The sequence below is a fragment of the Leopardus geoffroyi genome, chromosome B4 (assembly GCF_018350155.1).
Source record: "Leopardus geoffroyi isolate Oge1 chromosome B4, O.geoffroyi_Oge1_pat1.0, whole genome shotgun sequence".
NCBI lineage: Eukaryota > Metazoa > Chordata > Mammalia > Carnivora > Felidae > Leopardus > Leopardus geoffroyi.
Genome location: NC_059341.1, coordinates 49,812,792 through 49,823,557, shown reverse-complemented (window position 1 = coordinate 49,823,557; position 10,766 = coordinate 49,812,792). Strand labels below are relative to the sequence as shown.

The 10,766-nt window shown below is 37.6% G+C and overlaps 1 long non-coding RNA gene across 1 annotated transcript; it reads left to right on the top strand.

Annotated features, from left to right (window-relative positions):
• The first annotated feature begins 33 nt into the window (after positions 1-33).
• LOC123591919 lies at positions 34-9,213 on the top strand. The gene is made up of 2 exons (XR_006709495.1): positions 34-938; positions 7,508-9,213. It is a non-coding gene; the product is annotated as an uncharacterized LOC123591919 (long non-coding RNA).
• The last annotated feature ends 1,553 nt before the right edge of the window (positions 9,214-10,766 follow it).

The window sequence follows — 10,766 nt, the reverse complement described above, 5'->3', positions numbered from 1 at the left end:
CGGGTCGAAGCCCTGCCCCCGCCCCCCGCGCTGTGTCCCCTATTCAGGGGGGTGGGGGTGTGAGCGGTTAGTCTAGGACCTTGGTCTCCTCGGACTTTTCCAATGTGGGAGTGGAAAGCAAGGAAAAGGCAGATGAGTCCTAGTTAGCTGAAAACAGTTTTTAAAGGTTTTACTGTAGCGTTTTGAAAGCTTTAAAGCTTTAGAAGATTTAAATCTCTGGGGGAGAAAACAAAACCTGATTAGAAATCATTGATAAAATTGCCTTCCAATGAACTTCGCTTTGCCTGAGCACGTGGCAAGGCAAAAGCTGGCAGGGACACGATATAACATTTAGTAAAGAGCACCTATAGTCTTCCAAATCTGGGATCCCAAGCACCTTGCTTCCTCGCTCTGTCCCCTCTTGTTCAGGGTCCAAACTGGATTTAGAGGAGATTATATTGGATCAGTTGATTACACAATCAGCTTAGTACGGTTTTTCAGGGACATTTAGGGAGTATTTTAGGGAGGCATGGTTATTCTAACGTCAATATCTAGATTAGGGATATTTCCAAGCTTCCTAGTCCCCACAAAAATATTTATGGATCTAGCTTCCCTGGTTTTATCTAAAACCGTTTAAGGATTTATGTTTGCAATCTATGTTACTTCTCTCCTGGTAATACTTCTCACACATTTACCACCTGCTGTGTAGTATACTGCCTTTTCTTTTTCTTTTTTCTTTTTTTTTTTCATCCTAATTTTACCTACTTCAGGTTCTAAGGAGTGCCCTCAGGACTAGCTGTCCAGGATTTGATGGACAAGTCCTTGTTCTACCAAAAAGGGAAGTAAGACTTACCAGTTTGCTCTAGGAAGCAGAAATTAATCACAAGTCTGAGAACAACTTCTGTACAAGCATCTCAGTAGGAGTATTTGGGAATCTAGCATCAGTGCTTCATTTTCAGGTCTGCATCTTTGAAAATTATACTTGTTTACTTATCTCAGTAAAGTGTTCTGGAACCTGTCTATAACACTAACAGGAGTAGGACGGACTTTGAGATGAATTCTCGCCATAGGAGGTTAGTACTCTTTTCATCTATTATGAGGTGATACAGCCCAAACCATAATATTACAGACAAAGGCACAGAGAGATATTATTAAGTAACTTTATCTCTAGAATTCCAGTTGAGCAGTTCTAACATGTTTTTGAAAAGAAAGGAGAGAAAGGAGCACCTGATTCATCTGATGCTCTAATTATAAAATGTATCCAAACTTAACTAATCAATGAAGAAACCGTGAGCTCCTGCTATCAATAAACCATGAGCAATTATTGCCTGTTATATATATGACACGGTCTTTAGTACAATGTCAACCCTTGGCAGTAATTAATTTAATTCAAAAGCCATTTATGAAGTGAATTCAAAGCACTTCGCTTGATGCTAAAATCTGAAACTAAGATAAATAGCATCAGATAATTTTGCTCAAGGAGTTTATAATCTAGAAAACAAAGACAATGGCCAAAAATGTAAGAAGGTGACCAAATTTGAGGAAGAAAATATTTCCGTTTAGAAATGAGAATGATAATTGGGGTATGAACTAGGGCGATAAAGAATTGACACCTTTGGGGCGCCTGGGTGGCTCAGTCGGTTAAGCTTCCAACTTTGGCTCAGGTCCTAATCTCATGGCTCATGGGTTTGAGTCCCCCTCGTGCTCTGCACTAATATCTCAGAGCCTGCAATCTGCTTCCTATTCTATGTGTGTGTGTGTCTCTCTCTGCCCCTCCCCTACTCACACTCTCTCTCTCAAAAATAAATAAACATTTAAAAAATGAAAATAAAGTTTTTATCCAATTTGTTTTACCTTGGGTAAAGGGAGGGGTTCAGACTTTGAACCCTTCTCTTCATCATTGTTTTAAGTCTATAATAAAATCTTTCAGGGAAGTCCTATCCAAGCTCCAGAACAAGTAATTCCCTAGTAAATATTAAAACAGTTTAAAAGGTCAGTGATTTGGGGGTGGGGAGAGCAGTGGTCATTCAGCACAGTAGCTGCCACAGCAAAGACAAAGGAAATCAAATCAGAAAGGTCTAGAAGAATAAAGCATTTGCAATCTTGCAGTTCTTGCCTTTTAAAAAATCCACAGAGGAGAAATATCAGAGAGGACTGACATCACTACAAGACATGGCTTACTGTAAGTGGAAGGGATCAGGTGCCCATCATTTCTTGTAATTATCTGAGATTTTTTTTTTTCTAAATCCACAGAAAACGTGTCCCTATAATCTGAAACTAAGGGGGCATATCCTTCTTGAAGATTTGAGTAAACATGCCCGAAAACTTTTAAGAAAAGTGAAATAAAAATAAGCAACATTCTAAGCATACAAATTTTATTTTAGAATTATAATGTGCTTTTTAAAAGTATACTAGAGGGGTGGCTCAGTCAGTTAAGCATCCCACTTCAGCTCAGGTCATGATCGACTCTTGATTTCAGCTGATGTCATTATCTCACCGTTTGTGAGTTCAAGCCCTGTGTTAGGTTCTGCACTGACAGCTCGGAGCCTGGAGCCTGGATCATGTTCTGTGTCTCCCTCTCTCTCTGCCTCTCTCCTGCTCGTGTTCTCTCTCTCTCAAAAATAAATAAATAAACAATTAAAAAATAAATAAATAAAAGTATACTAGATTGTTTATTTCTTCCAACAATCCTGTAACAGAGTTCTTATTTTATTTTTCCTACTATACATATATATATATATATATATATATATATATATATATATATATACTGTGAGATAATTCCAGAGCATTTTGGGTTTTACCAACTTCTGAAATAAACTCTGAATCTACTACCTACATAAGGTAAAAGTAGCTACAATGGGAGAAACAGGACTAAAGAATAACAAAACTCATGAAACTAATCAAGAGAATATGGCAAAGGTATAGGATAGGCAAATAGGTCAAAAGAATGGAATACAGTCCAGAAATAGAATCACACTGAATCAGTCAATTGATTTCCAACAAGATGCCAAAGCAATTCAATGGAAAAAGGGATGTTTTCAACAAGTGGAGCTGTAACAACTAGACAGTCACATTTAAAAAAATAATGTACTTTAACTCTAGTTCACACCATACACAAAAATTAATTCAAGATGGATCATAGACTTAAAGACTAACACCATAAAACTTCTAGAAGAAAACAGGGAAATACCTTGGGGTGAGCAAGGATTTCTTAGACCAGGCACAAAAAGCACTATCTATAAGAGAAGAAAAATTGATAAGGCGAACTTCATCAAAATTAAAATCTTCTAATCAAAAAATATCATTAAGAAAAATGAATAGGCAAGCTATAGGCTGGAAAAAATATTCTCAAAACATTTATCTGATGAAGAACTTGTATGCAAAATATACAAAGAATACCTATAACAATAATTAAGAGACAGAAGTATACAATTAAAACTAGAAAAATGTGCAAGAGATTTAAATAGACAATTCACAAAAGAAGTTATATAAATGCCCAGGGTCATATACAAAGGTACCTGATGTCATTAGTATTCAGAGATATGCAAATCAAAACCACGATGAGATACTTCTTCCCAAACATTAGAACAGCAAGAATTAAAAAGACAGAGAAAATAAAATATTGATCACGGTGTGAAGCAAGTGAGATTTTTAAAATTTTTTTAATGTTTATTTATTTTTGAGAGAGAGACAGGCAGAGGAGACACAGAATCTGAAGCAGGCTCCAGGCACTGTGCTGTTAGCACAGAGCTCGACGCGGGGCTTGAACTCATGAACCATGAGATCATGACCTGAGCCGAAGTTGGATGCTTAACCGACTGAGCCACCCAGGTGCCCCAGCAAGTGAGATTTTTATAAATTGACTGTGAGAGTATAAAATGTAACACCCGCACTAGGAAAACTCTTGTAGTTTCTTATAATCATAGATCCAGGCTATAATCCAATAATTCCATGCTGAGGTATCATTCAACAGAAATGAGCACATATAGACACAAAAAGAATTGTTTAAGAATTTTTTTGCAGCTTTATTTATAATTGCTGAAACTTGGGAAAAATTAAATGTCCATCAGCAGAAGAATGGAAAACAAATTGTGGTAACATTCACATAAAAATACTAACTAGGTCAATATAAAAAAAATAAAAAGAAACAACCGACACACAGAAAAAAAACACATTGGGGTGCCTGAGTGGCTCAGTCGATTAAGCATCCCACTTCAGCTCAGGTCATGATCTCATGGTTCACAGGTTCAGGTTCCAGCCCCATGTCAGTCTCTCTACTGTCTGCACGCAGCCCACCTCAGATCCTCTGTCCCCCTCTCTGCCCCTCCCCTGCTTGGGCATACTCTGTCTATCTCTCTCTCTCTCAAAAATAAATAAACATTTAAAAAAAGAAAGCAAAATACAAAAGACTACATTCTGTAAAATTTTATTTATGTGAAGTTCAAAGAAAAGGAAAGCTAATCTGTGACAATAGAAATGAGAAAAGTGGTTATTTGCAGTCGGATGGGGTACCAATTGACTGAAAAAGAACCTAAGAAAACTTTCTGGAGTGATGGAAATGTTCAGAATATCTACATGAGAGTACTCGTTTATCAAAACTCAATGAACTATACATGTAAAATCTATATACAAATTACATATAATTCTCTGTGTACAAATTATACTTCAATAACAAATTAATTTTTTAGGTTTTTAGTGTTTATTTTTTTGAGAGAGAGACAGGGACAGAGCACAAGCAGGGGAGGGGCAGAGAGAGAGAGAGACACAGAACTCGAAGCAGGCTCCAGACTCTGAGCTGTCAGCACAGAGACCGATGTGGGACTCAAACTCACAGACCATGAGATCATGACCTGAGCCGAAGTCAGATGCTAAACCTACCGAGCCACCCAGGCACCCCTCAATAACAAATTAATTTAAAAAAAACTATGAATCTTGGGGCACCTGCGTGGCTCAGTCAGTTAAGTATCCAACTCTTGGTTTCAGCTCAAGCCATGATTTCATGGTTTGTGGGATTGAGCCCTACGTTGGGCTCTGTGCTGGCAGTGTGGAGCCTGCTTGGAATTCTCTCTCTCCCTGTCTCTCTGTCCCTCTCCCCTACTCACACATGCATTCTCCCTCCCTCTCTCTCTTTCTCAAAAAAAAATAATAAACGTTTTTTAAATTTATGAATTCTACGAAAGGCGGCAATGAGCTAAACCTAAAATAATTGCATATTCACCTCTATCAGTTCCTTCTTAATATTGGTTTGAGAGTATTGGAGGAAAATGTAGGTAAATATGTTACAGAGGAAACTGTGAACTCCTTGTTTATTTCTGTGCTTCTCCCTCCTCCATAGAAACAGTAGGTATTGCTTGTTTTTCCCAGAAAAGGGATATTCTTAAGTGCAATTGTCTGCCAAGGATTAAGCAGGACATCATCCCTTTCACTGAAGCAGTCAAATAGCAACACCTAATCCCGCCAAGATTCTCTGGCAAATGTGGCCGGCAACATGGAGACATAATTCTTCATTTGTAGGATTAATGTTAACTTCTCCGGCACATACCACTACACTCATTCATGGATGCTACTATAAGTCCAGGGAAGGCATCCTGACACTCCAGTTTAGTTACATAATTTAGGTTAATTTAACTAAGCCCTTCAGTGTAGGTGATATTTTGGAGACTTGAAAACACTGAATTCCCAGAAGCAAACCTGAAAATATTTCAAGTTTAGAAAATAAGCACTATGCACCATTTGCTAATATCTCCGTAATTGCTCTTGCTTCTTTCACATCATATAAGCTTACTGACAGCAATAACCAGAATGTACTAATCCCATCATTTCTACCATGGAGCCTCTGTTACAAATATTAGAGCCTTCCATGTGCTGAGAGAAATCACTTGGCAAATCTCGTAGAGCCTACATTTTTTTCCTGCCAAACCTGTTTAAAAGTCTTCTTTTTCTCAGTTTTGATTTAGTAACTTTAGATCTCTGCATTATGTTGTGTTTTGCACGGAGCTATTGACTTCAGCTAAGGAACCGTGAACAATAATTATTTTGCATGACTAAGCTCTGGTACACCATTGTCAGACAGGCACTTTACGGTACCAGTAGTTTCAAAATTTAGAACAGAACTGTCAAACAAGCAAATGCCTACACCAAAGACTTCTATTTTCAAGCTACAGGCATGAGTTCTATGATGTGCAGTAATAGAGTGAATCTTTGTGCTCTTGTGAACGCTCCTGATTTGACAGTCCTAGATATGAAAGCTGGTTTCTTTCTAGAACAGATATATCAGTGGTAGCAACAATACAAATTTTCAAGCAAGTCTCAGGTATGGCATGAATGCTGGAAATGGGAGACTCGGGCACTGAGATTATTAAATGCTAAGAAGTACTGTATTTATGATGAGCACAGAACAACATACCTCAAACTGAGAACATCTGATTTGGCTCATCTTAGTTGGACATCTTTCCAACCATTTCAGAAAACATTCATAGGGTTACCAGTTTATACAAACTAAAATTTTTATCCTAGAAATCACATAAATCTAATAGAAATGTTTCTCAATATTTTAAAAAGCCCAAGAATGGAGCACATTACAGCAAATATTCATAGACAGGGACATAGATTTTCTATAAATTAAATGTATTTTACTCTTTCAGCACAGCCAGGTATGACCCATCAGGAACACAGGCCAAACAATTTCTGTTTAAAAGTTGACATTCTACCCTTTACGCTTTTACAACACTTCAATTTTTTTCCAAAGGTCTTTTCTTCCACTGATAATTTGATTCTTAAAACAGCACTTTAGGACAAGTATTACCTTCTTGGCATAGATTTAAAAACTTAAGAACAGGGGCGCCTGGGTGGCACAGTCGGTTAAGCGTCCGACTTCAGCCAGGTCACGATCTCGCGGTCCATGAGTTCGAGCCCCGCGTCGGGCTCTGGGCTGATGGCTCAGAGCCTGGAGCCTGTTTCCGATTCTGTGTCTCCCTCTCTCTCTGCCCCTCCCCCGTTCACTGTGTCTCTCTGTCCCAAAAATAAATAAACGTTGAAAAAAAATATATATTAAAAAAAAAAACAACTTAAGAACAGAGGTTAAATGACCTTGAAATGTGCTATGATCATTGAAAAAATAAAGGGAAGGATGGGGAACATGGATAAGATGCCTCTCAGATGCCTCTGTCTTTAAATATTTCCTTTTTATTGACCCAGGCCAGTGTTCAGGCTCTCCGAAATAAATTCATACTAATCTATTTTTGTTGATTTATAAATCAGAATTCTTATATTAAATAAAAAGAGGAAGTTCTGCCTTCCCTTTGGCCAGACTAGTCCTACCTACATTACAATGTACTCCTTTTCTAAGTGGGAAACCAATGGAGAAATAACAAATTGTCCAGAACAAAGGAAATACTTCACCAGGTTGTAGTAGAACTTGGAAAATGATCTCAGGTGCCCTTCAGGGGATACCTTCCACGTGACCACAGAAATATTACCACAATTTTTTAACTAGATTCTCCAATTTATCTTATGTCCCCACCAGTGTAGCCTACCCAGCTCTGCTTATTTGGACTTTCTGGAACACAGCTCTGATGAAGTCACTCTCCTATACAAGAAATTCAAGATAGGATTCAAGAAACAATGATTTCCAATCTCATCTGTAGGGTGCATTATATTACAGTAAAAGTAAAATGTTGGGAAATGGACTGGACTTTCTTACCTCATTTGGTCAACTTCTGGGACATCTAAATCTTGATGTAATATGGAAATAAGTTGGACCTGCACCCAGCTATAATAGTAACCAAAGGAGCTTCTCTTTGAAAAGAGCATAAAGGACTCATTGGAAATTGCTAACGAGACATTTTGAAAATAGACAATAAATCCTAGTTATACATATGCAAAACTATAATATTTGTATTATGGAAAATTTTTAGTTTACTAAAACTCACGCCTTTCCTGACACCCTCAAAAGGAGGTGGCAACTAAAAAAGAGAGATTTTAAATAACTCTATAGAAGATAGAGGAGAGATAAAAAGAAGAAAGTGTTGCTAGAGCAGAAACTTTACAAACCAGAGCCAGTAGGTCAACAGCAGCTATTGGAGAAAGGATTGAGAAGGGGATAGGTGGCTGGGGAAGAGAGGAGCTTCAGAAGAAGAACAGATGTGATCAATGAGGATTTTCATCAGGATTTCAGGCACAATGTGTAATGTAACCTTCCTTCTCTTTCATTCCCCATATAGTCCTTAGTAAAGTATCCAACTCTCTCCAAAGTCTTAGGGAGTTGATTTTCTTTGTGGAACTCCTAAGAGGTGCTGAGTTGGCCTCCAACAAACAGATTGAGAATGTAGAGGGCCCTTGAACACAGCCATGTCTTGGTTAAACCACTAAGGTACAATGAATATACAGTGACTCTGATGACAGTTCCAAGTCCTCCTTGGGAAGAAAATGGCAATAATTGGATTCAATCACTCAATAACTGGCAATAAGTTGATCCAGAATGATTTTTCCCCCTATATATTCTACTCTATTTTTGTCCAGCAAAACCCATGCTGCATCTTGCTTTAGAAATTTTACTATGATATCTTGATCTTTACTTGGGCACTTGCCCCTAGTGCAGTCCATACATACAGAAATCTATTTATAGCTTCTATGGAAAAGTTTTTCTTTTCAATATGATCTTTAAGTGCTGACTGGCTGCAAACAATGATATTCTCTACGTCTGCCATCTCTTTGTAATATCAGTAACCATCTAAGCTCTTACAATGAACAAGCAAGTTAGAGACGGGGTTTAAACCCTCTAGTAGGATACAGTTGCTTCCTGCTTCACATGAGATCTGAAAATAGATTGCTCTACATTGACAGTGACAAGACCCTTTCTGTCAACACTGTGAAGCTTCTCTCCTTCCTAATCTCTGTCAGCGATGGCTTAGGAATGCCAAAATACTTTAATAGCTTATGGGGCCAGTGTACAAATGATTGATATCTTAACTATATATGAAATTCCAGGACAGGCAGAGAAATCAGAAGACTGGGGGAAAAGAGTCTAAATGCATTGCTTACTTTGGGGTTGGTTAATCGACATATGTTCTACCAGTTTCCATTGCTGTACCTCTCCTCTGTTGTCTTATCTGAGAATATCTTCTTTTTTCACTTCAGTCTATCTAAAATTCACATAGCTTAACCTAACTTCTATTTTCCCTTAATTTTGAGGCTTTTGCCAAATTAAAAGTGATTTCATTCTCTACTGAACTTTTGTTTTACTTTTTTTATGGTATGTTTACATTATCTTATGATTTGATTGCTTTCATAACATTATAACACTCCCACTAGACTACCCATACTCACCTTTAAATACACAGTGAATATATAGGGCTCTAAGCACGTTGAGAAACAATGTGCATGTGTGTACATGCATGTGGACACACACACGCGCACATACACACACACACACACACACAAACTAGAAGGAAATAAACAAAATGGTGATAATTGTACTTTCTGGCCTATAGGCATCTGTATGATCTCCATTTTCTTCCTTTTACTTATCTCTATTTTTGAAAAATGTCCATCATAATATCCATTACTTTTTTTAATGTAAAATACAATAACAAACATTTTTGATCAGAAATTCAAATATTTGAGTACTCCCTTTTCCAAACTTTTTTTTCCCCACAAAATACTCTCAAATGATATCAATAAAATACAAGCCAGTGACCATGTAGGGTTATTTGCAGGAAGGATAAATAATCTTAGTTCTCATGTTCAATAATGAAAACAAACTCAAGTAGCACCAGTTCAAGTGGTTTTCAAACTACTTTTTTAAATGTTTATTTATTTATTTTTGAGAGACAGAGAGAAACAGAGAGAGAGAGGGAGAATGCACAAGGAGTAGGGGAAGACAGAGGAAGAGAGAGAGAGAGAATTCCAAGCACGATCCACACTGTCAGTGTGGAGACTGACACAGGGCTCAAACTCATGAATGGTCAGATCATGACCTGAGACAAAATCAAGAGCTGGATGCTTAACCAACTGAGCCACCCAAGCACCCCTCAAACTATTTTTTAAGTATAATTATGCTTTTAAACAAAATCTTACACAGACTCTTAATATTTAAATAATTTACACCAAGGTACAGGTTTCTCAGATGGTCCTAAATCTCTAGTGATTGGAGCAAATATGCATTTCCTTGGCTAGGAAATCCCTAAATCACTTTCGTGGAATCTTGGGGTTCCTCTAGTCCAATCCTCTTATTTTTACCATAGAGTAAAATGAGATGCAGAGAGGTTGTAATATCTGTCAAGATAACTCAGCTGGTAACTAGAGCTTACACTTTCTAAGTCTAAGGTTCTGGCTATTATGCCATAATGTCCTAATTCCTAATTGCAATTATTTTAGAGCATTACATTTCTCTGACTCAATTCTAGACTGACATACACGTGATTTGAATTCTTGGCTCCTTACCCTTTGCTAGTCTTCAATGTCTAGAGTCCTGCTTTCATTTGAGACCTCAGAGATGGCTTCCCTGCCAAAAATCTGATACTCAATAGCTTTTATCTGATTTCCCAGGGCTTGTCTTAATGCCTGGCCTCTTATCTGACCATATGCTCATTGCTACATTGTTCCTCTTTTGACAGACAGGATTTGTTTGAACCTGAAGGTTCATCTTTTCTGTCTATTACACATTTGGGCTGACCTTGCATTTTGAAAGCACTTCAGCTTCCATGTGCTTTTCTCTAAACTTACCACCGCCAAGCTGAGCAACACATTTAGAATTTTCCGTGATTATGCTTTCTCTTTTTTGC